Raw genomic sequence first — 27,960 nt, 5'->3', positions numbered from 1 at the left:
AACAAAGAGACCAAGGTTGGTTACCTCGGCCAGCCTTTGTTTGAATTTGACCGCAACAACAAGGCTTAATGAGAACGCAAGTGGAACTTAGGTTCACATTAGGGAGCAGAGGGCTGGAAAATGATGTTTGGAGGTTGGATTAGCAGTTGTCGAAATTATAAGAAAAATTTACAAGTTGAAGTTAACCCGAGGTTATGATTAAAGGAAGTTGGTTTAACACTTGTTGAAATTTTAAAGAATTTACAAGTTAAAGTTAAGCCGAGGTTATATTGCAATAATAGAAGGCATAGGTCTTAAGTAAAGTGGCAAGTTATAAATAACACTTGTGAAATATTATAAATATTTTCAAGTGTTAGGTCAAAGCCGAGATAAACCATTAATAGGAATAGCCGAAGTATTCCACACCGAGAAGATTACATATAAATTATTCTAAGTATAGAAACATACAAAGGAAGACAAGCATTCAATCACATTGAAAGAAGAAATTGAAGAATGCAGTCAGTTAAGGAAAGAAGACACTTCGGCCTGACATTAAGGAGTAATTGTTCAAATTACAAAAGAGGCACGTCGGCCAAATTAAAGCTTACATTGATTCAAACAGAAAGGAAAAACGTACAACGTACAGGAAAAAGAGAAAAACATCAACGACTAGACTATTCAGCATCAGCATTAGCTTGGAGTTCAGAAGACAGTTGGGAAGACATCTCGGCGGCCTTCTCAACTGCGAGCTCAGCATCGATCTCTTGAAGAGTATGGTCGATACTTTTCTCGGCGATAGGCGCGTCCGATGTTGTCTTCTCATGAGTGGCATCTTTGGCGGCCTCACCCTCCTCATCCTGAGACAAGTCAATGACTTGCTCATTCAGAGTAGGGGACTTGGCCCCAGCAGCTTCCTTTTTCTTCCTGACCAAAGCCTTCTCCTCGGATTTAGAATCATCTTCGGATTGGCTTGGTATAGGAGGGAATGACAAGGGAAGGTCATCGGCATTCTTAAGGGGGGAGTCCTCGGGGACATCAAGCTTTCTGAGGGCAGCCATCCAACCAAGGGTGAAACCCTTGTTGCATGCCTCATTCACTTGTTTTTTGTAGTCCTCCCTGACGTCGGCCGCTCCCTCTTCGTACGCCTTCTCATCGGCGGCCTTGATCTCAGCTTGTTTTGTGGCCAGGGCATCTTGAAGCTCCTTTTGGGCCTCAACCATCTTGGCCTCGGCCTCTTTTTTTTCAGCCGTAAGGACCTTGGCAATGGCCTCTTCAACGTCGGCCTTTTTCTCGGCCTCGTCCGGAGCCTTTTTGGTTGCCTCGGCTTGATCAATCAGGGTCTTCATTTTGGCCTTAGCCTTGCTGATGGTCTTTTGCAGATTAGTAGCCTCCTTCTTCTTGTTGACCGACTCCTTCTTCATGTCAAAATCCTAACATGCGAAGGAGTGGATGTACTGAATCGCCTAGAAAAGATGAACAGAACAAAGAATTAGTGAAAAATTCTAAGTATAGAAGAACAGAGAATGAAAAAGTACTAAGTGTTGGGGGCTTACTAGTACTGAGTGCTGCAACGATAGAGAGAAGTTCTCGTACTTGCTCATCTCGACATTTCGGTTGAGATTGTTGGAGAGAAGCAGGACAGTAGAGAAGGCAACGCCGACTTCGATGTCGTCGGCGCTGTCACCAACTGTGATCGGTTTGTCCTCGATGATGATTGGAGGAGCCCAAGGGGCATCTGATTTCATCGACCCTGAGGTTATGGCCGACTCTAACCTCGGCCTCTTCGACCGAGTTGATTGGGATGGTTCGGCCTCAGCAGGTCTCTTCTCGGTGGTAGAGGGGGTCTTCTTGCTCTCTGCCAATTTTGATATTGGCAAGGTGTCCTTAGTATCAATCTAAGTCACCGTTGCCTTGGGTTGAGCTTTCTTCAACCTTTTGGGTTTTGGCTTCGGCTGAGGTTGGGATTGCGCTGGTTGAGCATTGATAGTGTCGGGGATGTCAGCTAGGAGGTTGTCTGTAACTGCTTTCTTACGCCCCATCTCGGCAGCAATTGCAGTTCGACGTCTGCGTTTGCATTGAGATGGAGGGATTAATTGTGGAGTCGAGGTTGATGACTGCTCAGTCGGATCAGAGGTTGATCCCTGGTCTGGCCGAGATGGTGAAGATTGAGGAGGAGTTATAACTGATGGAGGGGACTTACTTTTACTTTTTCTTGGGATGTCGGCCAAGACAAACTTGTAAGTGGGAATGAAGTTGAGCAGCAAAGGAGCCTTTCGCTGGTTTATTAACAGACCCAACAACCTCTTAAGGTCCTTGCTGGGTAGAAAATTTTGCGAAAGTCTTTTACCGGTTGCGGAAGAGCTACAAGAAAAACAGACATTAGCACATATGTAAAAAGAACAAAGTATTAAAGGCTTGAAAGCAAGTAAAAGTGACACTTTGGCGCTTACCATTTCCCTCTTTGAACACTGTTCGGCTTAGAGGGTAGAGCTGAAGTTCGTCGTCTAGAAGGAACTCCCAATTGCTCGAGATGATGAAATAATCATCTCCAGCACCCTTGTTGGAGTCTGGGAGGTCGACGATAATTTTGTATTCAGTGGATCCTGGCTTAAGGTAGTAGATATGGCCCTTTTCCGACTTCAGGCGGTACATAGTATAACAGTATTGGATGTCGGCTAGGGCGATTCTGGAATTTTCTTTTTTGGCTAAGGCAGTAATACCATTGATAACTCGGTAAGAGTTAATGGCAAGCTACATTGGGTTCAGTTTATAGTAGTGTAGGACTTCTCGGAAAAAGGGTGTCAAAGGGGAACCTAAGTCCACACTCTATATAGGCAACTACTGGGAAAGGCATAAAGTTGTCTTTAGGCATGATGGAGTCTTCCTCTCCAGCCAACCTGAGATGAACATTGGTCAGGATGGAAAACTCCTGCCTAAAAGTACTCTAATTTAGTTAGGGTGTCTACCCTATACTTCCACATACCCATGGTGTCGGGTTGGGAAGAGGGTGTTGAATTTCAAAACGAAGTGTTTTGTGAAGGTTTGAATGACCTTGGCTAAAAGCTAAATGTATACTGGGGGAAGAATTAGTGAAGATCTAAATGGTTTTAGGTTCGGTTTTCCTAAAGATCAAGATTCTACAACAAATCCCAAAACCTAAGTTTACACAAACAACAAATTAAAGGCAAGAATCTGGAAAAAAAAAACATAAAACAGAAACAAGGACAAAGATTCAGAATCAAGAACAGTCATGAGTCATCAAGAACACTGTGATAGAGTGTGTGCAGAGGTGCGAGGCCAAAAGACAATGGCAAAATGAACAAAGTATGTGAGCAGTGTGTGTGTAGTCAAGAATGGATGAGGCAAAAATAGAATCGTAAGATAAACATGCTCAAATACATAATTGAATCCATACTCACAGATTTGTAATCAAAAACATGAATAAAGTCACAATAGCAGCATATGAACGCAACAGTGTGAAGTTAAGCAAGAAACTGAAACAAAGAAAAGCAATGGCTTACCAGAGAATGTAAGGCCGGAATGAGGTTTGTTGAAGTCAGACAACGGTAGCAAAAGCGACGGAGCGGTGAAGATCTCACCAGAAGAGGTGAACGGAGCAAGTTGCAGAGCTTAGGAGCTTGGAGCAATAGAGGATTTTGGAGGAGAGAGAGTTTTCACGAAGACGAAGATGCAAAAGTGAAAAGACGGAGAGAGAGAAGTGGTTTTGATCAAACACGTAGAATGGCAGCATAAATGCCATCAATATGCCTAGGACGGCGTGCTTGTTAGACGGCGTACGCAGAAGTGACGTGACTTGATGGCGCGTGTCAGGTACGGTCCAGTGAGAGAAGGACGCGTGGCAAAAACGGTTTAGCTACTATGCGTGACAGCTCACACGCGTGATAAAACTTTTGGAGTTCTTGGTGTAATGAAGCAAAGACCTTGGCTAAGGGGGCGATCTCGGCTCAGTGAATTTAAACAGACTTGGTTATTAATATACAAACACACTGAAGTGTTTGTCATACGAAAGCCGATGTGTTCCAACATCGGTAGTGAAAGATAGAGCAAGTTTAGCCGACATTTTATGAGTTTAAAAGGTATAGGTTCCATCACCTCAGGATGCCGAGGTAATAGAACCAAGGGGACAGTTGTGGGGACATAATTTTTGAATGACAACACGTGGCCGAGGTGGTACCGAAGTGTCAGCCGAGGTGCCACGTGTCCTGGATATGATGCCGAGGTAATCTCGGCTAGACCGAGGTTATCTTTGAGAATACCGGGATCTGGGATATAGGAGTAAGGGACAAGAGTCCTAGAATTGGGGAGGACTTCGGTTTGGATAAGGATAAGACTCTTAGAGAGTTTATCCCAATCTAACTAAGAGTCCAGGATTAGCATTGAGACAGAATCCATTGGAGTTAGGCTTCTATTGGGATTAGGTCAATGTTGGCTATAAAAGAAGAGGCACCCTCGTGGGTCTACGATACGCTTTTTGTATTATGAATAGTGAATTAAACACTTTTGCTATGTTTGAGAGATAACTGACTTGATTGTCGGAGTACCCCCGGGAGGACGAACCACCACTGGAATCTCATTTTTCTGTTACAGGTCATTTATGCACCATCTATTCTGCCAGTGCTCTCCAGTTGAATACATGTTTGGCAGTGCGGTCAGGAATCGACTCATACAAAGGAGATTTGCATGATTCCAGATGTACTGATTATTGATGTGTTTAATCTTTTAAAAAAATTATGTCTAATAATGATATAACTAATTTAGATCATTTAAAAAATTATGAAAATTATGTTTTGTGGTCCCTACCTTTGCTGGAAAATAATAAAGGTGATTCCATATTAGGCAGATTTTCATTTCATAACGCATTCCCATTAACCACATGGCAACCATGCAGCATGGGACCTCATGCTCATAGTCATCAGCACCAACAAACAAACCCTCCTCAGAAACACCAACCCCACCACCAATCTCCACAAAAGCCAATTTCAATTTCTATTTAATTTGATTCAATTGGATTCGAGAGAGAATGGAGAGCAAAAAGAGGCTGAGAAGGACAATCATTTGGAAGAGAAGCAGTCGAAGCAAAGAGAATCCCATGGAAAAGAGATGCTAACAACAACAACAACAACAACAATGCTGAGATGTGTTCTTCTTCCAAATAGGAATCTCTCTTTTCAAACCCTTGTTCTTGATATCCACCGTTTCTTTGGTTTGTCAATCTTGGGGACGCGTTTGTTTCGATCATTTGTTCGGCGAAGATGGTGACAACACGCTCGATTTTACCATTCTCAATTGCGATTGCTGTCGGAGGCTGTTTGGATCCAAAGTTACCATTTTCAAAAAGGCGTTTCTGATGAAATTTCTTCATGGTGTCATGGATGTGTATAGACGTGGCGATGATGATGATGAATATGGTATTAGGGTTACTTTGATTACCAGAATAGTGTTTCCTTCTGGGCCTCTTCAATTGACTGGTCATCACCTTCTTTACCTTGCGGAAAGGTACATCAATTTCTCCAAATTCAGAATTTCCCAATTTTTTTGGTGTCAATTTAGTGAAATTTTAAATAGGGAAAATTAATGAAACGTTCTTCTAACTTTAGGTAGTAGGAGAGGTCCCTGATGAAATTTCTATGTGAAACTAGAGAAATTTATTTGAAAATTGAAATTTCGGTGTTGAATTTTGTTGTGTAAATGCTGAGTGACCCCAATTTCTAAGAAAATGTTGTAGGCATTTTATCTTATAAAATCTCAATACCAGGAACTTAAACTAAAACCCCATTTAAATATTGAGTCGATGCCAACAACATAAAAGTGTTATTGAAATTAAAGATTTGGTCTTAAATCTGAATTTTGTGGAAATACGGTTGAAATTTGTTTAAGTTAGCTACTTTTTTTTTAAAAGACCAGGTTGTCCAAATTTGTCTAAAAGCTGTAATTTTTGGAAATTCTGAATTTGGATAATGACTTATAAAACTTTGAAAGGTATGGGAATTGGGGTGTGCCCATTAGGCCCATTTCGGGGTTAGGGTACATTGAGAAGAAATACTTGCAAAAAATCAATTTGATCGGGTATTGATAAATCTTTCATCAAATTATATTTGTATCTAAAAAAAACAAAAATGATAAATGTGATTTAAAGTATAAAATTGAATACAAATGCAACAGTGGCTATAGGTGCCTCCCACATAGCGGCCACCCCAATTCCGTAGTAGTTTGTATGTGATATATGTATTCATCTATTTGGCAGTTTGTATGTGATGTATGTATTCATGTATTTGGTAGTTTGTCTGTCTGTGTTTCATAGATACGGCAGCCATCTATCAAACTACAAGGCATGGAGTAAACAATTTTGCAACATAAAATTTATTTGATAACTTCTTTGAGAAAGTATTGGGTGTAATTTGAAGGACAATTAATATATTTGAATGAGAGAAAACCAACAATTGAGAAAACTGAAAAAAATGGGAATTGTCTGGGATGTCAAAATGATAGAGAATAATTTGGTAGTTACTGAGTGGCAGTGGAAAGAATGGGGTTTTCATCTTTCGGAGCAATTCTATAATTTTTATTGCTCTGGTACAGATTTTTACTTGTTCCTTATATGCATGTGTGTTATATTTCCTGGTGTTTATTTGGTTACTTTGATGTGTATTTGTTTGTGATGTGGCAGGGTGCTACCCAATAATATAATATTATATGCAATTCATTATGTGGAGCTGCATATATAATTCATTATGTGGAGGGTTAAGGTTGTTGAAAGCTTGTTGGTTTTGGCTTTTGAAAATGAAAACAGATGGAAGAATTTTTTTTAATCTTTGTGTATAATAAGGAAATTTTGATTGTGATTATTTAGTGAAATTTTGGAAAAAGATGCTAGAGTTTATTTTTTTTATCTTTATGCAACAAGGTTGTAAGGGTTTTGGATGTTAGGTTAAGGGCCTCAAGGCTTGTTGGAAAGAAATCCAGTTAGCTATGTGATACTAAGCTTAGACTAAAATATTAAGCAGGAATCCAGATGGGTGATTAAAACAGATAATTCTTTTCTAATGTGTGGGAGAATAAGCAGTTAATGTTCTAAAGTCTTAGAATCCCCTTGGTTTCGTATCTCAGAGTAGGTTGCAAAAACAGCCTCAAGATAGCCCCCCCCCCCCCCAAAAAAAAAATGATTTTTTTAATATGAGAATTGGCCTTTTCTCTAAGTTCAAAGGATATTAAAGTCATGTCACACCTATGACTAGCTTACCAAATAGGGGTTGCTCATAATGCTACATGCCTTCTTTGACCTGTTTATTTTATTGCAATGTTTTTAAACTACCATATGAATCTTGCAGATAATAATTCTTTTCCTAAATAATTTTTCTTTGGCAACTGATGATTCAGATAGACATTATATGTACTTTCCAGCTGCCAACTTATGTTGTCCTTTTGTGTTCTGATTGCTCTCACTGATTTGGCTTATATTGTTTCTCTCTAAGTAAAATACATGGAATGGAATACACTTTTAATTGGGTGGGGGTACTTGCAGGAGTAGTGGAATAGTAAGCCACCATTACCTGGAGACAATTAAACAATTGTACTTTTAAATTATAGATAAATTACTTTCTATTTTTCATTTTTCGTTTTGAAAAGAAAAAAAGTTTTAGAATTTTCTTTCCTCTATATTAGTTCTCAGACAACACGGTGCCCTTAATTTTATTGAGAAATAATCTCCTTGTTAATTTATTCAGTAAATGTTTCTGGTTTGATTTGAGCAACTAGTGAAGGACTTGGACTATTTGCAAGAGAAAGCATAAAAATCTTAACAGTGCAAGAGAATTTTGTTCATAATTCATGTAAGTTATGCACAAATTTTATTGTTCGTATTGTAGGTCACTAGAGCTCAGAGAACTCTCCCTACCTTTTGGGAGAAATATTAAACATGAAGGATTTTCAAGGGCAATCAGCTACTGGAACAGGATGGAGGTGATGTCAATTGGTCTAGTTATATGCAATATTGACATTTTTCGTATCATTGAAGTGATAGGCATAAACTACAAGAAGCTAGAAGCCCTAGAATTGTTAGGCTTGGTCTTAACTCAACAATTGTCTCCTGAAATTGCCAAGAGTCTAAAGGGACTGAAACTATTGAGATTAGAAATGGTTCATATTTCAAAAGTTAGTCTGAAGAATTTTCTATCAAAATGTAAAAACCTTCAGAAAGTAGAGATCTGGCATTGTCTTACTTTAGAAGGTACGGAATTTAATTTCTTAGTATCATGTGAGATAAAGAAGAAAGAAATGAATGGTGTTACTAAATGGTCCCTTAGCAGAGATGCAGAACTGTATGACATGAAGAATCTACTGAATTTACTTTGGCAGCGAAGTAATTGACCAAGCTTATGAAGAATCAAACATGGTAAGTCACACAATGAGTTCAATATGTGAGAGTTATAATATTTATAGGATTCTTGTTTTAGAACTTATTTTGTGCTTGTATCAGGTTTGTGTTGTTTTCTGTGAACATAGTTTATTTTTTATTGTCTGGCAAGTAAAAACTTTCTCATTTTGTCTTCTCTCTGTCGAATCAAGCATTTATCGCTCAAAAAAAAAAAAAAAAAAAGAACTTATTTTTGGTTTCCCTTGCACATTTTTAGAAATGTTCTTTATTTGCTTTCAATATCTATTTGGTTGGAACATTTCATTGAGGGCAGTGGTCGAGTCTGGTAGTAATTACTCCTGTGGCTTAGTTACATGTTTCCTTGGAACCAAGAATGTTGTCTTTGGTTCTAACTTACTGACCTCGAACACAAGCTTGTTTGGGAACATTGATTTTTAGCCAAAAAGTCAAAAAGCCACTAAAAAATCATTCTCTCTACTTTTTCTGTACATCTTTTTATAAAAGGCCAAAAAGCCACTAAAAAAGCTAATTCCCAAACACCCAAATAGTTTTAATTATTGAGTGGATTTCAAGTTTAGAAGCCACGGAAAACTGGTGATGGTATAGCGCCATGGAGATTGGAATAATTGGATTGACTCAACATAGCAGTTCCTTGGTTTGAATGTTCCAATCATTAAAATTGTTTGTTTTTGTGGGCTGCCTTGACAATGCTTCGGTTTGTTACACTTGGATTAAATGGGTTGATACACTTCTACCATTTATAACAAAAGACAGCTAATTTGTTGAGTGTTTATTGGTGTGTAGAACTGAAGATGTTTTTAACCATCTTTACACCATGTATTTAAACTACCCATGGACACACACCTTGTAGGGTTTTTAATTGGCACATTGGACACCGCCGTGTGCGATAAAAGCTGGCCTGTGTGAAAAAACATACCCTTATTAAATAGAATCTGATTTCTTCTTTTAAAAAATGAATTAGGACCATGAGAGTTCAACCAAATGCACGCAACTTAGTTTGCAATTATGCAACGCTAATAGTTTGTAGGCCCTAACAGATAGTTCTCTGTTTTCACCTTTTTGGGCATATCCTTTTAGGTGCTTATCGCCTATAAGGGGTGATTGAAAGAAACAAGACTGGGTTTGAGTCATAAAAGGTACAATGTTCCATCTTTCGTTAAAGAGTTTGAAAGTTAATATATATGTACAGAAGTATATGAAAGTTGTTCGAGCACCACATAGGTTACAATAAGTTTGCTCATTTTCAACGTATTAATGAATCGTAGGCGTGTTTGATGATGCATTGGTTGCACATGTCTTTATTTATAAACGCTAATAATCGAGGAGCTCTCATATAAATCAAAGTATGCTATCCACATGATAGAGTCTGAAATGTTGAGGTTTTCATAGCAACTAATCCTTTTAAAAAATATCCACTTGGAATTTTTGGACATTGAAAAGGTTGTGCTTTTTTCCTCCTCCTTTATTATTACTATTATTATTTATTTATTTTTAAATCCTAATCGAATAAAGTAAAGAAGTTGGTTAATGGTTGAATATTAACTACAATAAGGAGCATGGACTAGTTTCTTCAGCCCTTTTTTCTATGTGTTGGTGTTCTATATGACCTGATTTAGCAAGTCGACTTTTCAAATGAGTTTGTCAGATCCTTTATGAGTAAAGGGAACCGAAGGCGTCTTTTTTGGAAAGCAAAGTACTCGTGTGATCGCGAATTCCATAGTAGCAATAGTTCGAGCTCAACATTAGGAGCACGAGGGCTTTGTGTATCTAAAGGAGATATGGAACCCCCCACCCCACCCCACCCCTAGAATGGTTTTTGGCCAAAGTGTCCTCTACTGTACTGGTCCCAGAAGTAGGCTAGGAAGAACCTAATAGAGGAAACAAACAAGACAGTTTGATTATTTTGTTAAGTAATATTTTTCAAATTCTAGTTTACCCATTCCAACCTCATTTTGGTAAAATGGATAACCACATATAGCATATATGTGTATAGATATATGTAAACTTTTGGAAACGTTTTAGGTAAGTAAAAACTTTCATAAAGAAGGCCAACCAATGTAATACTCATGTAGAAACTAGTAGTAGACGCTACTATGCTAAGAAACATGGACATTTCTCAGAAGGTAGTGTGTCATGTTTGACACCATGTTGGACATTGACATGACACAACGCTCGATGAACAATTCCAAATATTTGTTGGACAAATGTCCAAAATGTCTTACTATTAATTTTTATTTTTTTATTTTTTTAACTCAGACATGTTTTAGACACTTGGGGACATGTCTATCATTTAGACACACGTGAAACACATTACAAGTTTGAATACAATAACTTGAAATCTAATGTTTAAAAAGAAAAAAACAATGTAAATGTATACTTTTTCTTCTTTTTTTAGACTTCAAAAAGTATTATCATTGAAGTAAATATTTATATATATGACACATAATAATTATTTGTTTTTATATATGATATATTTAAATATATAGAATTATATATTTTGCAAGGGTCTCCTATGTGTCGTGTTCTACAATTTTTGAAAAATTACATGCTGGCATGTTCGTGTTGAGTCACGTGTCCATGTCTATTCTTCTTAGCTACTATGATACCACATGACACCATATGTGGCAAGGAAGTGTTCAATTCATGAATAGGTATTCTCATCTATATATGCTATTTAATATATTGCCAATTGCACAAATGGGATATCCTTTTACATGTACTAAAAATATCGCCAACCTTTTGGGAGAGATGAAAGGAGTGAATACAGTCTTGTATATGAATGTTTTGACTATCCACTAGAATGAATTACTCTCTCTTGTTTTTCTCTTCCCATATCTACGACTTTAGGGAGACTTCTCTCTTTGTCTTATGTTTATTTTGGTAATTGAGGTTTTGAGTTGAATCGACTTGAGGATAATCTAAAGAGGATTTTATAGTGGATAGAATAAGAGGGGTATTTATCTCAAAGCCTCATTTATCGTATGTAGATGGCATGATTATTGTTTAGTGGAGTGCATGCATAGTAGTCTCTAGATACTTGTGTTGCTGATTGTTATGATTTATGGTTGCCTTGTGCCTTAGGCCTAGATGTATCAATAAATTTGAATTTTCAAGTAACCTGTCCTACTCCACTCCACTCCCAAAGTCTCAAGTTCGAAACCTTTTAGTTGCAAACAATTTCTTGGGGCCAATCCAAACGGGGCTTTGCCCTGGCTTTAATTGGGCTCCTTGCTAGTGGATGGTGCGATTGCTCTCTCGATTGGTCTCCCGAATTAGTTGGTCCAGTAGGCCGATACCAAGTTATCAAAAAAATAAAATAAATAAATATATAAAACTATATATTTTTTGAGTGTCCCTTACATGTTATATCCTACATTTTTTGAAGTTTATTGGGTCATAAAACTATATATATTTTGAGTGTCCCTCACATGTCATATCCTACATTTTTTAAAATTTATTGGGTCAATGTGTCATGTTGTGTCCATATTGTGTCACATGTTCGTGCCTGTTAGGTGAGTACCTTATTGGGATATGCTCGTGAGAGGGGAAGATTTGAGTGATTGGACTACTACTTCCTAAGGGTTAGTGTATGAAGGGTATGAGGAAAGTTGGGTGAATTTCCTTATTAGGAAAACGATGAAGAGACTTTGGGCGTGGTGTTTGGTTTGGAAGTCATTGTCCCATTCTTAATAGGGTATAGTAGCACAAAAGAATGCTGCAATGGCAGATTATGAGATTATAATAAGCAAGAGAGTGATGGAGTGGTAGGGATGTCAGACATAGGATCTTGGTTTTTGATTAGAAGAATAAGGTGGTGTGTCCTTTGAGACATAAAGTGATCTTTGTGAGAAGTGGAAATGATGAGATTCAGTGGCTCTCCCCTAAAAATGAAACATTTGAGTTTAAATTGTTCTATAAAGTCTTGGTGGGTACCGCAAATATTTCATTTGCTCTTAGAAAGGAGTTTGAAGCGCTAAATGCTCTTCAAGGTTGCATAATTCTGATGGTTGGCTGTGGCATATAGGAAATTTTAAAGGGGAGAATTTCTTCACAATGGTGTAGTGTGGGTTAAGATGTAGGAGAAATGGTGAATCATCTCCTCATTCATTGTCAAGTGGTTTGACAGGGGTGGTTTTCAATGTTTGCTATATTTGTGGCATGGGTATTTTCTTGATTGGTGGCTAAATTACTTCACACTTGGACGGGATGTAGAGTTGATAAGAGAAGGTGAAAGGCTTGGAAAGTAACTCCACTATCCTTTGTTTCCATAGTTAACTTTTTCATAAGATCAAACAAAAAGAATAATCAATTTTGATATAATGAATCTAGAGCATAAATTTTACATAAGATCAGGTAAATGGTTCAGTAGATCAAGAGCTTCATGTGTATACAATAACTTACTGTTATGCTTTTACAGTCTATTCCAATTTTAAAAAGTCCAAAATTAAATAGCCAGGTCTTTCTTTTAATGAAAATTCTTTTCGTAACTATTTAATGAACAGAATCAGTCTTTTTTTTTTTTTTTTTGGGGGGGGGGGGGTTAAGTGACAAAGATAGTCATTCTCAAGTTCAAAATTATCTGATTATGTTGGAACTATGTGTTCTTATTAAGCATATTCCTGTTGTACAACTTGAAGGAGGTGCATTGCATACCACATTATGGTTGTTTGTCAATACTTAGAGCCACTGTCTTATTATACGTTTTTCTTTATGAAATGCATTTTGTATAACGTCGCAACAAAAAGTTCAGTTTCCTCCTAATGTTTAGTTTTCATTTGGAAAAGAGAGAGGATAAGTTTGTTAAGAAGGAATCCGGATTCACATGTCTTGTAATTGTAACCTTCTTTGTTTTGAATCATTCTAAATTTGATTACCTTGCACAGTTGTGTATGGCAACTGAAGTATGCCTATATTTTGGTTCTTCAATGAAGTAGGATCAGTCTATCAGATACAATACTGATTCGTTTAATGGCAGGCCAACTTTTAAAATTCTATTGTAAATGGCTTACCTAATATGATTTGAACTTTAATTTTTGAACCCACTAAAATTTTTTGTTTTTTACTTTACTTTACTTTTTAATTTTTAATTTTTATTTTTTTATAAAACAAAAAGGAATGGATCATGGATTGTTGATAAATCAGAAAGTTCATAAAGTATTTCTTGATCAGGAAACTCTTTTCCTTATGATCTTCATAGAAAGGAATGGATCATGGATCGTTGTCATCTTCTAAGGGGTTCTTTGTTATAGTTAACAATGTGATAGAGAGGATTTTATGCTGCAAATAAATTACTGCATTATCTAATTATCAGAACTTGGTACTTGATGCAATTTTATATAGCTTCATAGAGCTAGTATCCCCATTTTATAATCAAATTGAAGGTGCTTAAATGCTTTATGATCCTTGAATGTTGTTTCTGTATATGGCAGTTTCAGTCAAAGAATTGTTATGTGCGTGCCATCTTATTTGGAATTAATTTGTGGCTGCACTGCTATGCTATTGGGGCTGACTCCATAGATATGGATAGGTGATAACTTTTGATCTTCTTGTCATGCAATGTCCATCTCTTTCCAGATGTTTTTGTTTTGCTAATTTCACCCCACATTTCATCTATTCAGTAAAACAACCCCCAAGATAGGGGAATATTACACAGAAAACCTTATTGATCAGGTCTAAGTGATATTTAATCTCATTGATGGACTAATGTTCCAGAAGCATTAGAGAATCTATTACCTAATTGTTTGCTGGTCTATAACTGTCAGACCTCAATCACTTGTTTTACATTATAAGTTGTGGAAAATTTGAAGAAAAGGTCGTAACATTCACATCCCCATGACCGGCAGACCCAAGCAATGGTTGATAACAAGAACGCTGGGACTAGGAAAGGGAACATGTACATCAAGAGATCTCTGTTCAGGCCTTGTATTTTTTCCTATCCCATCCCAGTCTCACCAGCATTCTTCTCATGTTGCTTCTCTCACCTTCAATTCATCTCTTCTTTCAACTGCTCTCCCGCCATTGCTGGTTTGATCAGTAACTTAGCATGAAAAGAAATGTACATTTACTTTTTTGATATCTAATGATTAGAGAGCTGTTTGTGAATATTGGTTTGTTTTCTTCGTTATATTTGATGGTGGTTTTTTTGTGTCTTTACTTGTAAGAGGACTCATTGTCCTCATCTTGTAACCTCGCTTTCTTTATCAATAAATTCTGTTTTTGTTGTTGATAAAAATAAAAATAAAAAATTACGTTAGATGGTGTACTCCTGTTTCCTTTCTGTAAGGGTTGAAAATGGTGGGAGTGTTCCTTTTTAGGAAGATACTTGGCTTGGGGATTCTTCTTTTGAGGTTTTATTCCCACATTTGTACCATTTGGTCTGTTTTCATAATGCTCCATCGCATATATGGTGCTTTCCCAATCGGCACCAATTTCATGAAATTTCAATTTTTTTATAGAAATATTAATGATCGTGAATTGATTGAATTGGCAACTTGGCATCCTTGTTGAGCATCCTTGAAGGTTTCTCCTTAAGACCTAATGTCAATGATAAATGGATTTGGTCACTTAATTCTTCGGGGATCTTCTCAAGCAAATAATTTTTCAAGAAGATCATTGGTAATCACAATGCTCGTCCTTTTCTCCATCATTCTAGGATTTGAAACAATTTGAAACGAAGCAAATGGTTAATGTTTTTGTTTGGAGTTTGGCTCACAAGAGTCTTATGACCAATTACATATTTCAAAAAAGAAGACCCAATTGCGATCTTCGCCCTCAATGGTGTATTGTATGTAGCAGGAATGAGAAATCATTGGATCCCTTGTTTTTGCATTGTCCATTGGCCTTGTCTATATGGCACTAGTTATTCCAAGCGGCGGATATGTGTTGGGTGGCTTCATCTTCTTGCTCTCAATTGCTTTTAATAGACTTTAGAGCTTTTGGTATCAAATAAGCAGCATAGACATGGACACGGGACATGATACGGACACGGAGGTGCGACACATCAATTTTCAAAATATGCAGGACACGACACACTTGGGACAAGTTAAAATTTTATATTTTTACAAATTTATTGTATGTCATATATGTAAGTTTATACAAATTACATGAAAAAGTTGTATATTTCATAACTTAAACATCAAGATATCATTCACTTAACAATTACATTCTAAGTAATTCAAAACAATTATAGAATACTGTATGCACATGATGTATTAATATTATAAATGTTTCAAAACATATTTATAGTTCATAAATTGTGTTTAACAGAATGCAGAATATTGTTATCATTAAGGGATTCATCATATAAGATGTGCTCGAAGGATTGAAGTAGTGTCTCTAAAGTGTTCGTGAAGTGTCAGTAAAATGTCTGGTATTATGAATTTGATGTTTTAACTAGGACACATTGAAGAAGTGTTGGACACGCTTTTAGGAGTGTCCGAAGAGTGTTGGTGTCGGACACGGGTATCGGACATGACATGCTTTCTCTACAGAAGTTCCCGTGCCTCTTAGGGTACCAACATGAAAACTTGGCTTTGTGGAATTGTCTTTTGTTCATGGGTATTTGGTTGGAGTGCAATATGTTAGAATCTTTGTAGACAAAATGAAGGACATTGATTCTCTTTGGGATAGAGTGTTTTTTATCCTCATTTGGGGCTTTGCTTTCTTTTCCTTTTAAGAGGATTCAATTATTTTAGTTTTTTAGAATCGGTGGGCGGTATGTCATTAGTAGTCTATAACCTTGATGAGTTTTGCTCTTTTTATTTATTTTTATCTTTTTTTGGTGGACTTCTTGTTTCCCACTTTCGTGTAATTTTCTTTATTTATGCTTTTTAATATATTATTTTTTGTTTCTGATAAAAAAAAATCCTGTAATAGTCATTTTGATAAACACTCCCCATTTGATTTACTGAAGTCAGTTCTTGACAAAAATATTCTTGTTTTATTGAGTTACCTCACTTTTAACTTACAGCTAGTTGCAAGGAAAATTTTTCTAGGAACACTCCATTAGTTTAAAGGGAATTTAATTCTTGTCACAAAAGTAGTGCTCTAGTGAGTGACCTAAGACCTTAGTTTCAACTTACTGCTGATGATACGATATGCTTCAAAGAAATCTTTTCTAGGTACATTGAGCGTTCTGTTAATGTAAGAAAGTTTTTGTTAGACTGAGTGGGAGATTTTCTACTACCTTTGTTAATGACATAGAGAAGCACATGTACAATACTAGTTTCTTGTTGATATTTTTCCTTTCTTTTTTAGAAAGTGAAATTTTATTGCAATGGTTGGGTTAAGAATTTTTGTAGACCATATTTTGATCATGCATCTCTAGGTGTTATATGATTAGCCCTTTAATCTTATTGTGTCATAAATGCTTCTGGTGTCTGGAACTGTTCACTTGCTTGTAATATTTCGTCAATAAATTCTTGTAGAATTCAATTACCTTCCATCTTCATCTAATAATTTTGATATGTTAGCATCGTGTAATTCGAAAAAGGTGGAGAAAACAAATGCGGTCGAGGGTAAGGAATAGGAGAAGGTGTATTCCAAAGGTTTGTACAACCTGGGGAATGTGAATGAAAGGGAAATGATGAGCACCCCTTCAACGGAGGAGACTTTGGATGGGCTTGTCCTTTCTCAAAGTGTGACTTCTAAAGATGTGTCTTCTACTCCTAGAAGGATGAACTAAAATAAATATGGATTGCATTCTTTGTTCTAGAGATGAGACCAAGAGGAAGCTCGACAAGAAGATTCTTAATCTAAAGCTTGCATGGGTAAAATCATTTGCTAAATTGTCTACCAATCCTAAGAACTTTATTGTGAAATTGCAAGAAAATGTGTGATAGTGGTTTTCTTTCTTTTTATGTTTTGTTTTTGTGTCTAGCTTCTCGAGTTGTGAGAAGTGTGTTTTGTGCCCATTCTTTTGGGTTGTGAGTGGCTTGTTTCTTGGTGGTTTGGGTTTGGTGTCTCTTGTTAATTGAGTGTCCTTTGTGCCTATTCCTCTCCGGTTGTGAGGGGCTTTCCTTTCTAGGTTAGGTCCTTTGTGTGTGCCTCTATAGCAAGGTGGCCTCTTGGCAGTGTTTTGAGTTCTGTTGTATATTCTTCTTTTTTGGGTATTTTCTTTTTTGGTAGTAAAAGCTTACTAAACAAAGGGTTGTGGCTGCTCATTGGAAAGTACAATCCTATCATTAATGAGTACAAATCTATTTACAGCTGGCTTGATTAGAACCATGGGGCGCCAAAGAGGTTGATCTTTGAAATTGACCCATGTTCTGTATTCTCATTTGTAGCCACTGTTCCTTGGGTTATTTAGTACTCTCAGGAAGTTGAGGCTTTGGCCTCGAAAGTGGATCCCAATTAAAAAAGAGGGCGGCAAGTAGAAGAGCAGGAGAAGGTGGAGAAGCAAAAAAGTGAACAAATTGCATCACTCGTGGCGGATTCCATGAATCAAAGGAAAAAAGCTTTTAGAGTACCAAAACGTGGTAATAGACTCTATACTTTAAAGGTGCTTTTTACATTTAATATTATTGATTTGGTAATATGATCGTTATTGGTATCTGTTTGAATTTGTTTTGTTCTGTTTGTTGAAATAATTCTTTTCTATGTTGTAAGGATTCCTGACTAAAAATAGTGGAAGTGTCTATATTTTATCAAATACAGGACTTTACATGATATATTAAGTTGCACATCCAATTCTTACATCAACATAAAACATATGGGGATCAACAGGATTTGAAGTTTTAAGGCTAAGGTTTTTTCACCATCGTAATGAGCTTGAATGTTAGCAGAGTCTAATATGTTCCTGTCTTAGAATGAGATGATATTAGATAATTTATTGATATAAAATTTGATTATGTTAGTGCCGGAAAAATTCTTGTGGAATCAGGGATTTGAATGAGCTTCAGATGGTACTTTTGCAATATCACATAATATTGAAAAAAGGGATCAGGCATTATGCTAGTCTTGACAAAAATGTCGACTAACTTCTTGGTAGGCTAATTCTAGATTCTGGTTTGATTGAGTGGGTAGTTTAATTGTTATTTAACAAACTTTATTTCTTATTTTAAAGTTTATATTTGGCAGAAAGCAAAAATGAAGTTTTGACCAAATTTCATTATGAATCAGATTAGACAAATTGAACATTGTGGAGAAAAATGTTTACCCATTGAGAAGTTAAGGTGAGACAGATTACCTATAGATGTGTCACGTAACCCCACTCATAAAGTGGAATGTCATAAGTTCAATAAAAGTTCCTCTGGGATAAAATGAACTAAAGGCAACATAGCATTTAGACTTAACTTGAACTTTTTGGAAATGGTGCTATGCCTACGGTCATCAAAATAACTGGCATTTTTTATTATACACCATTTTCTTCATAAGGAACCAAAATGGTAATAGTGACATAAATGCTCCCACTGATTCCTTTTCAGTGCTTGGAAATGAAAATCAATCAAATTGTCAAGGAGTGATTCCCTTGACCTTGTGAAGAAGACTTGCAGCACAATTGCTGCAACAAAATCTTGTTAATAAAATGTAGAAAGTGATTTTTTTTAATTTATTTTTTTACTTTTATAGCTGAATTGTTTCCACGAAACCGATGCATTAGGTTTATTCAATAGGGGAAATATTGTTTTTCATCAAAGGTCAATGAAAGTTGTGTGAACTTAAATCGCACCATTAGATTTCTTTGGTTTAATATGAATTGGTAGCCCTTGATTGAAAACTGGCATTGGATCTCTGCAGAAAGAATCGTCAATGCAGGAAAGCTTACATCTGAATTAGGTCACGAAGTAAAACTAGTGTTTCAATTCTGGCAAACTCGTACCCAGGACACATTCTTGGTCCTCCTCGAATGCCACAAAGCAGTAAGGGGCTGGTGGTTGCTGCTCAAAGCGTGTTGGATTGATCTTTGATGGATTTGGGAAAATCGTCTCATCTATATGAGTCATGCTTGCTGCCCATACCACCTGTTTATTAGAAATTTGTGTTACTTCTAGCTCTTATTTTATTTACATTACACACATTTGTTCTGGTAATTAATCTACAATTATGGAAATATTAGCAATATTTACACATACTTGCCACCCTTTTGGTATTGGATATCCTCCAAATTCTGTATCTTTGAGGACCCTTCTGAAGGAACAGAACCCAGGAGGGGTTATCCTTAGAGTCTCCATTGCTACTTTCCAAATGTATTTCATCTTGCTAAGATCATCCCATGTGAGAAGCTCCCCAAGGGTCTTGCTTTTAGCAATCTCCTCTTGTTCTGCAATCTCAAAACAGATAATTTTTTAGTATGTTCCATTTTCTAGTATCCTTTTATCTTTTCAGTTCTAAATCTTTCTCATGAATCATGATGAGGGAGCCAGTTGGGGGCATACAGCTGTAGACACCCCATTTTTGACCGACCTTAAGACTCAGACGTCACCGATTGAGCGCTTGGTGATGTTGCATAATGTGCTCGTTCAGAAGTTTCAGAGTCGCGGCCGTGAGCCCTGCCTCCGGACTTCCGAACCCTTTTTTGTGCCTCACCTCGGTTTGCGAACCAGGCTCAATTTTCTCTGTTTCTTTTCCTGAGGCGAGGGAGAGGTCCCGTAGACCATCTCTCAGTGGCCGTGGGCTACATTTTGTGGCCGCAGGTCATTTTGCCCATTTCGGAGTCCGGTTTCCGGTTTTTCGGGACCGTTGGCCGTGTGCCTCGGTTCGGGACCGCCTAACCATCTCCGTTTGTTCTGATTTTTGGCATACTTCCTTTCTGCTCCCTTTTGAGGGACACTGGGGTCTGAGAAACCCACTTCGTGGCTGAATGCCACTTTCGGTGCTTAACAGCCCGTTTTCGGGACCCCGAACTGCGTGTTTTGGTCCCCGAGCATTCGTTTTGCATCGGTTTTTGTTCATTTTTGGCAGGTACCTCTGTTTTATCACCAGGAAGGCCGCAAAAGGGTGGGAGGCCAGCAATTGTTTCAACAACCATTTTTTGCTCCTCCGGCGCCCTCCGACGCCCATTTTTCTCACTTCCGAGCTAATGTTGAACAACCTGGGCCCTTTTTCTTGAACTTTGAACCACATATTTGTGATGTACACAGATGGGAGGACCCTAAAAGTTGGTGGTCGGCCACTAATGTTGCTTGACCCTTTTGAACCCCTCCTTCTGAGCCAATGTTGAACATCCTTGGGCCACTTTCTTGAACTTTGAACCACATATTTGTGGTGTACACACTTGGGAGGATCCTAAAAGTTGGTGGCCGGCCACTAATTGAAGTTGACCCTTTTGACCCCTAGCCGGCCGGCTAGGGGGGGTGGCCGGTCGGCCACCTGCAGCTCCAAAAGGTGGCTGGCCATGTTCCTTGAGTTACACACTTTACAGCTGTATAGCTGTTTCCCCCAGAAAAGATCTCAATCCGGGGGATAGTTTGTGGGGGAAAGCCTTGGTCCTTTTTCCCCCACCCTTTCCTTCCATACTCCCTCTCCTTTTGATCCTTATAACCAGCCTCCAACACTTGTATTAGAGGTTAGAAAAAAATCACCTTCAAGGTTGCATACAAAAATCCCACTCCATCTCTCTCATTTCCTTGAAAACCTCCAAGTCCAACACCACCATTTCTTCTACACCACCAACCCCCACCCTTCTATCCTCCATTCCAGAAGTTTGAAGGTGTTCTCCAAGGCCTAAGGGTGCTGCAAACTCAAGCCAAGAAGCATCCAAGACTTGTCTTCAAAGGTAAGTCCTATTTCCCCTCTTTTGAGCTTAATTTTGCAACATTTCTTAGCCATACATGCTTATTGTTTTGAGCTCCGGCCCTAACTGAAAGTGGCCTTATTTTGAGCTCTTTTTCACTTTTTCTTAAGGGCTCAACCCTGTTTGAGCCCCCCATCTTGCACTTGCTTCAATATCCCTCCTTGGTCCCCCTTTCTTGCATGCTTTGGCAGCCTATTATGCTTCGGTTTTTGGTCATTTTACAGAACTAAAAATAGTATTATTTTGGCCCATTATTCATGTTTCATTAAGGGCCTTTGGCTGTTTGATGAATATTTTGTATACTTTGTGTTATAAGCCACTTTTGAGCCTCATTTTGCATTGCATTTCTAACATGTTTGTATACTGTTTTGGGGTTTTTACAGTTCTGTAAATAGTCATATTTTTGGTCCCTCTTCAATGTTGTAGAAGGGAATTTTTCAGTTTGGGCTTTGCATATACCACTTGCCTCTTTGGCCACCTTTTGGCCCTTTTTCTTGCATAAGAGCTTAGCCATATCTATGTTTGTTTTTAGGGTTTTTACAGTTCTGTAAAGTGGCTTATTTTTGGCCCCTATTCAATGTTGTTGAAGGGCCCTAACCTATTTGGAGTTAGCAGCTGTGAGTTGCTTCATAATCTCATGTTTAGGGCCATTTTTGCATGCCATTGTTGCCCTATTTATGTTTTCTGTTTGGCCATGATTTGTATTGTAAAAATGCTTATTTTGGGGCTGCCTTGCTTCTGTATTTTCATTCCATGTACCAATTATGCATGCTTTGTATAGCTGTAGTTCATTCTATGTGCCTAATTTTGCATTTCGGGAGAGATTCCATGCATCGAGTGTGTTTTCGCCCTATTTCGGGGCTGTTTTCCCCCACATTTCATTGCTGAAAATCCATTAACATGTTTGCATATCATTTTCCATGCAATTGCATTGCGTATGCCATTGTCTCGGTTTGCGTGCCCGTGTGCACGCATTTCGAGGCACTTCATTTTCATCTATCGGCCTCTTATGTGAGTGTGGCTGAGGCTCTCTCATGTTAGTATAAGTCCATGTTGCATTCTATATGCCATTCTAGCCATATTGCATTGTGTATGCCATTGCCTTGGTTTGCGTGCCCGTGTGCACGCATTTCGAGGCACTCCATTTTCACCTATCGGCCTCTTATGTGAGTGTGGCTGAGGCTCTCTCATGTTAGTATAAGTCCATGTTGCATTCTATATGCCATTCTAGCCACATTGCATTGCGTATGCCATTGCCTCGGTTTGCGTGCCCTTGTGCACGCATTTCGAGGCACTTCATTTTCATCTATCGGCCTCTTATGTGAGTGTGGCTGAGGCTCTCTCATGTTAGTGTAAGCCCATATCATATTTTCATGTCATTTTCTCGGTTTGCGTGCCCGTGTACATGCATTTCGAGGCATCTCATTTTCATAGCATTGTGTATGTTAGAATTGTATCTTAGTCGCATTTCGTGCATGTCATGCATATTGCATCGTGTTCGGGATAAGAGTTAGCCCGGGCACGGGAAACGAGGTACATTCCGTACTCCGAGTGACGGAACGTATCTCAATTCCCTAGTCACCGACACTCCGGATCATCCATGATGGAGTTAGGTTCTTGTTGTGTTTATACGTGCATTCATTCTATATTGAGTTGTGCAATTCGACTCCTCTGCCATCATGCATCGATATGCGTGATTGGTGGCACGAGGATCGAGGCATGCATATATCTGTGAAAATACATTGCTATGCCCATTTCCTGCTCTATGTTGCAGCAAAATACATTGCTTTGTATATTATTTGGACTGTAATATTTGGACTGTAATATTCTTTTATTCGGGACTGTATTATTTATTCGGACCCTCTGGGCGAGGGCATAACTGTAATAAGTGTGCGTGTGTGTGTTGTATGTCTTCCAACCCCACGTCTTTCTCCCTTTTATTTATCCGCTTATGATGGTTAGATTAGGGCATATTTCAATTAGCATACAGTATGACAGCATCTTTGCATCATTCATCTGTATTGCATGCACCGGGCTCGGCGCATCATACTAACTGCATTGTACTTTCAATTCCAAATTGAATACATGATAGTTGTAGCATTTCATATGCCATCTTAGAATAGCCGAGCCTGCTATAGTTGTATCTTTGCATGTGTTGCATTAGGCATTTCTGTATACTTAAGATCATGCATGATTTCTAATGTAACTTCTATTTTGGCTTGGAGTACTCGGTGAGTCTTTATGCTTTAGCATCCTTGCATGCGTGTGAGTGAATGCCATGATAGCATGCTTACCATGAGGCTATATGCTTATGTGATATAACTGCCTGAATGCCTGTGGGTGAAGGTTGGGTTTTTTGAATTGGAACAATTCATCAAATGTGTGTTTTAAGCCCACTAGATAGTGGCAAAACCATCTTTTCCAAGCCCACCTGCGGGTGGCAAAATCTGCATTTTAAGCCTACTTGCGAGTAGCAAACCATCTTTCAAATAAACAAGCATGAAATGTTTTGTTCTAATTCGGGCGACCCAGTCTATACTTGTATGCTGTGTGCATCACATAGTAACCTAGGCTAATAACCGGAATAAGAACACACAAAGTTTTCAAAAATAGATATCACGGTTAGTAGAGGCCGATCTTTGATCGGGCGAGCGGGGGTGCTCACGAAGTGACCTTCCCCAATCGTACCCAAGTTCCCGAGCCGAGGCAACTTTGGGGATGACGGACACGTGGCCTTTGGCACCGAGTCAGGGTTTCCTAATTTTCCCATTAAAAAACACTTAGGTGGCGACTCTGTATCTGGCAAAGCAGTCCATGTTTGGCACTTCTTTCAAAAATCAGTTTTCTCAAAACGATTTGCCGGATTTGGACTCTTTTGTTCAGACTTAGAACCGTGACAAATTTGAGAGTCCTAAGCTGTAGTGACCCCAAAATGAGCAGAACGGGAGCTCGTTCCTCCCGGGGCGTTCGGGGACGTCTACAACAGCATAAATGGATGGTTAATTGGCTAAAAGCTTGATCAAGAAGGTAAGGAGGATGGAGGATGTGTCATATCCTCCAATCATTATAATGAACACATTGTCCGCAATCTCCTCATCAGATAGTAGAGCTAAATTGTCTTCATTGTGGATACCAAGCAAGCAAGTGATGAGATCTTGATGAGGGGAAGCACCATTTTTTTTCCAGGGCTACCCTCTTCTCACTTATAAGGTCCATGAGTATGGTTTTCATTTTTGCCCTTGGTTGGAAGCTATGGTTGAAGCATGTGAAAGGCAAATTTACTAGTACTGACAGCATTTTCTTCAATTATGTTTTGAAACAAACCTCTTAGTGCATCTCTTCTTGCTCCTCGTTCTATTCTAAATATGAGTGAACAAATAATGTTGAATGTGAGGGTCTTCATCAAACGCATCACCTATATTATCAACAAATTGTTTCATACTATTAATGCAAGGAGGAAAAATTAATAGGTTAACATGTCTAAGGTCCAATGGAAATTGTCATTTCTCCATGTGTATATGTGGTTGGTTTTATAGATTCTCAAATAGCTACTAGCCAAACAGAAACCTCATGTGCGTCTCTTGTTCCACTCATGACGTCATGATTTGCTTTTGCAAAGAAAGAATGAACTTCATTTCATTATAATTTTATTGACTAGTTACTATGGATTTAAATCTAGAGTTCTGAAATTTACATCAATAGTTGCAACATACCTTGACCTCATTTTTGCCGTACCAATGCATCTCCATGTGCTTTCTAACTTCATCCATTGTCCCAACATACTGCTTTAATGCTTCAGGCTTCAGAAAGGATACAAGTGCTCCCCTTATTCACTTGTGATTTTCGCCACTCAACTCCAGTATATTTTTCTCACCACAGACTCTCCTCATTGATGCTGGTTGGAAAACCTCTTGCTGTCACGCGTGTATATAAATTTGTTTACAGCATGTCCATGGAGAAAATTTGTAGGAGTTCTAGAGAGGCTGAGTTTGGAATTGGGACTATATTTTCTTATTCTTTCATGGAACCATGCCTCACCCTTGTTTGCTCGCATTGCATGTAGAAGGCTGAGGCTATGGCTTATGATGGATAATCCCTTGGAACCTGGTGGGAGCTTGTTGGAAGTTTTCTTGGTTAGGAAGAGGAAGATAGGAATAAGTAAAAGTAGCAAACTCAGATAGTTAACAAATTCCATGGCTCAAAAGGGGGGGGGGGAGAGAGAGAGAGAGAGATAGAGTGGTATATTGGTTTTGGTTTTGAAACTTTGAGGTGGTGGAAGAATATATGGGCAATTTTGAGGTAATAAGAACAAACCTTCTTTTACCTAAACAAATGAGAGAGATTGGCCCTTGTTGTCTTTGTAGTTACAACCTTGCTTTGTCATTTTCTTTTTGTAGAGAGAGAGAGAGGGAGAGAGAGAGAGAGGGCAAGAGAGAGAGAGAGGGAGATTGGCCCTTGTTGTCTTTGTAGTTACAATATTGCTATGTCATTTTCTTTTTGTAGATACTTCTTGTCTTTGTAGTTACAATCTTGCTTGTCATTTTCTTTTTGTTTTCTTTAGTTGATGTTGATATGAATAGATGTTGTCAATATTTGTTAGGCATATAAGCTATATGATGGAGTTGCTTGGACATTTCCATAGTGATTAAAGCATTGCCTTTTAAAAAGGACCTGCAATGTTTTCCGTAGTTAATGATGTTGATATGAATAGATGTTGTTGTCAATATTCGATGGACATATAAACTACAAAGGAGTTGCTTGGACATTTCCATAGTGACTAAAGCACTTCCTTCCAAAAGGGGCTCTATTTCCAATGAGCAGCAACAAAGGTCCAAACTTAATTATAAAACTATTTGTACACTACAATTTGTTATGTACATTAAAACAAGAGCCATAGTTAAAATGCCATTTATCACCCTGTCATCAGGCATTTTTTTCCTGGTGACTTATCTTTTGTTGAGGTATTTTAAAGTTTTGCAAAAAAGAAGAAGAAGAAGAAGAAGAAGAAGAAAAGGAAAAGCATTGGTGGCAAATGACAATAACAACACATTATCTTTTTTTTTTTTTTTTTGATAAATAACGACACATTATCTTTTTATTGTGCGACGAGACGAGATGACAATTATGGTCATTTGAAATTTTTTCCCTCGCAACATCTCTTCATTTCACATCATCACCTTTTCCACCTCTCATTACTTTCTCTCTCCCCGCCATATCTCTCTCTCACCCTTTTTTACACCGATAATTTTGATAATATAGGAATTGATGATAAAATGATGTTGTTCATCTTGCTCTTGAAGATTTTTGAATAAAAAATTGGTTTTTCAAAAATTTTTTGGGGTGCTTAATATGTCCTTAAGCAATTGAAGCTTATTTCTGGTTTCTGTTTTTGGAGTCTTTGAAATTTAGTAAGGCTTGTTTAGGTCATAGGCTGAGAAATAGGCTTTTTTCCCTTGAAAATGTGAAGTCCTTGGGACATTTTGTCAAGAAAAAAAAATAGTGAGTCCTAAGATCTTTACTTGGTCGTTTTATAAGTCAATTCTCCATTCCCTAACAGTGAGTGATTATAACTGAGTTTTCATTCTATATTGTTGGTCCAAAGTAGAAACTTCATCTGGGTTTTGAAGTTTTAAAAAACCTTTCTTAGTTGTTGTTTGAGTAGAAGGGAGAAAGACAAATGATGGGGGGAGAGAGAAAAACTGTTGAAAAGAAGAGATGATGAAAAGAGAACATGTGGAGAGAGAGTAAAAGGTGAATGATGGTTGAGCTAAGCCCTAGAGGAGTAACCAGTCAGAGGAAAGGGTCTTAATTTATATTGAACAGATGCACCACATACAAGTTAAAACAAAAAGTATTACGGTATGCCATCCTTCCCTAAAATGGAACTTTCATGCTGGAGTAAGAACTAGCATGAAAATCAAACTAGACCTAAAGCAGACTTGAGGGCTCTTGCTATTGACAGGAATGAACCTATTCCTTTTTCACTAGGTATGAGCTTGTTGGTTGCATCGAGTATGTCATGGTTAGTTAGGCTTAGTTTACTTTGTTATGAATGCAATGCTAACAAGGGGAACTGAAGATTTCCTTGGTACTTCAGTACTATGACAATAGTTGTTGTACTATTAAGATTAAGTGGTTGTACAATAGAATACTGTTGGCCTTGACCTTAGCTAAGTTTTCAAAGTTGAACAGCTCGTCCTTTATAGAATTTGAACACTTTCAACCAAAAATACAACCCTGTCAAAGATATGTATCCTTCCTTATGAGTGGAAATCCAATCCCATTTTGTCTTTTTTTGCGTGAAAAGCATCCAAATATATAAACATAGATTTAGACTTTGTGCATTTTTTCTAACCTTTTTTGAGAGTCCATAGTTTCTCCTCCTAAAATGGGGCATCACTTGTACTACTTTACTAAATCAAGAGAAAGTGCTTTTTGATAGTAGAGCTACAAGAAATTTCTTTTTTTAACTTAATAAAGGATGGTTGCTGATAGAATGACTGTGAGATTGGTGGAATACAGATTCCAGACAAGTATCTAGTTGTTGTCATCTAGAGCAGTATAAGTTCTAAACAATGTGTTGGGCATAGTTATTGCACAGGTGGACCCTTCAGGTTCCCCAACATAAGCTCACATCAAATGAACCATAATCTCTTCTTTGTCCTTGGCCACCCCTTACAACTCAAGCAACGATTCATTTTTGCACTCCTGAGGTATTAGTAGTCAATCACATTCCAATAGAGAGCAGATGGCCAAATATTTTTTTTTTTTTGGATTGGCATTGGTATAGCGACCCCGGTCTTTTCTCATTTGATTATTGTATCCGGACTCA

The 27,960-nt window shown here is 37.8% G+C and overlaps 1 pseudogene; it reads right to left on the bottom strand.

Moving 5' to 3' along the window:
• Positions 1 to 18,397: 18,397 nt before the first annotated feature.
• LOC145799462 (beta-amyrin 28-monooxygenase-like) lies at positions 18,398 to 25,323 on the bottom strand (annotated as a pseudogene).
• Between the last annotated feature and the right edge of the window lie 2,637 nt (positions 25,324 to 27,960).

Source organism: Camellia sinensis, chromosome 9 (assembly GCF_055761805.1).
Source record: "Camellia sinensis isolate YWXY chromosome 9, ASM5576180v1, whole genome shotgun sequence".
Lineage (NCBI taxonomy): Eukaryota > Viridiplantae > Streptophyta > Magnoliopsida > Ericales > Theaceae > Camellia > Camellia sinensis.
Note: the sequence above shows the minus strand (reverse complement) of the source record. Positions and strands in the feature narration are given on the sequence as shown.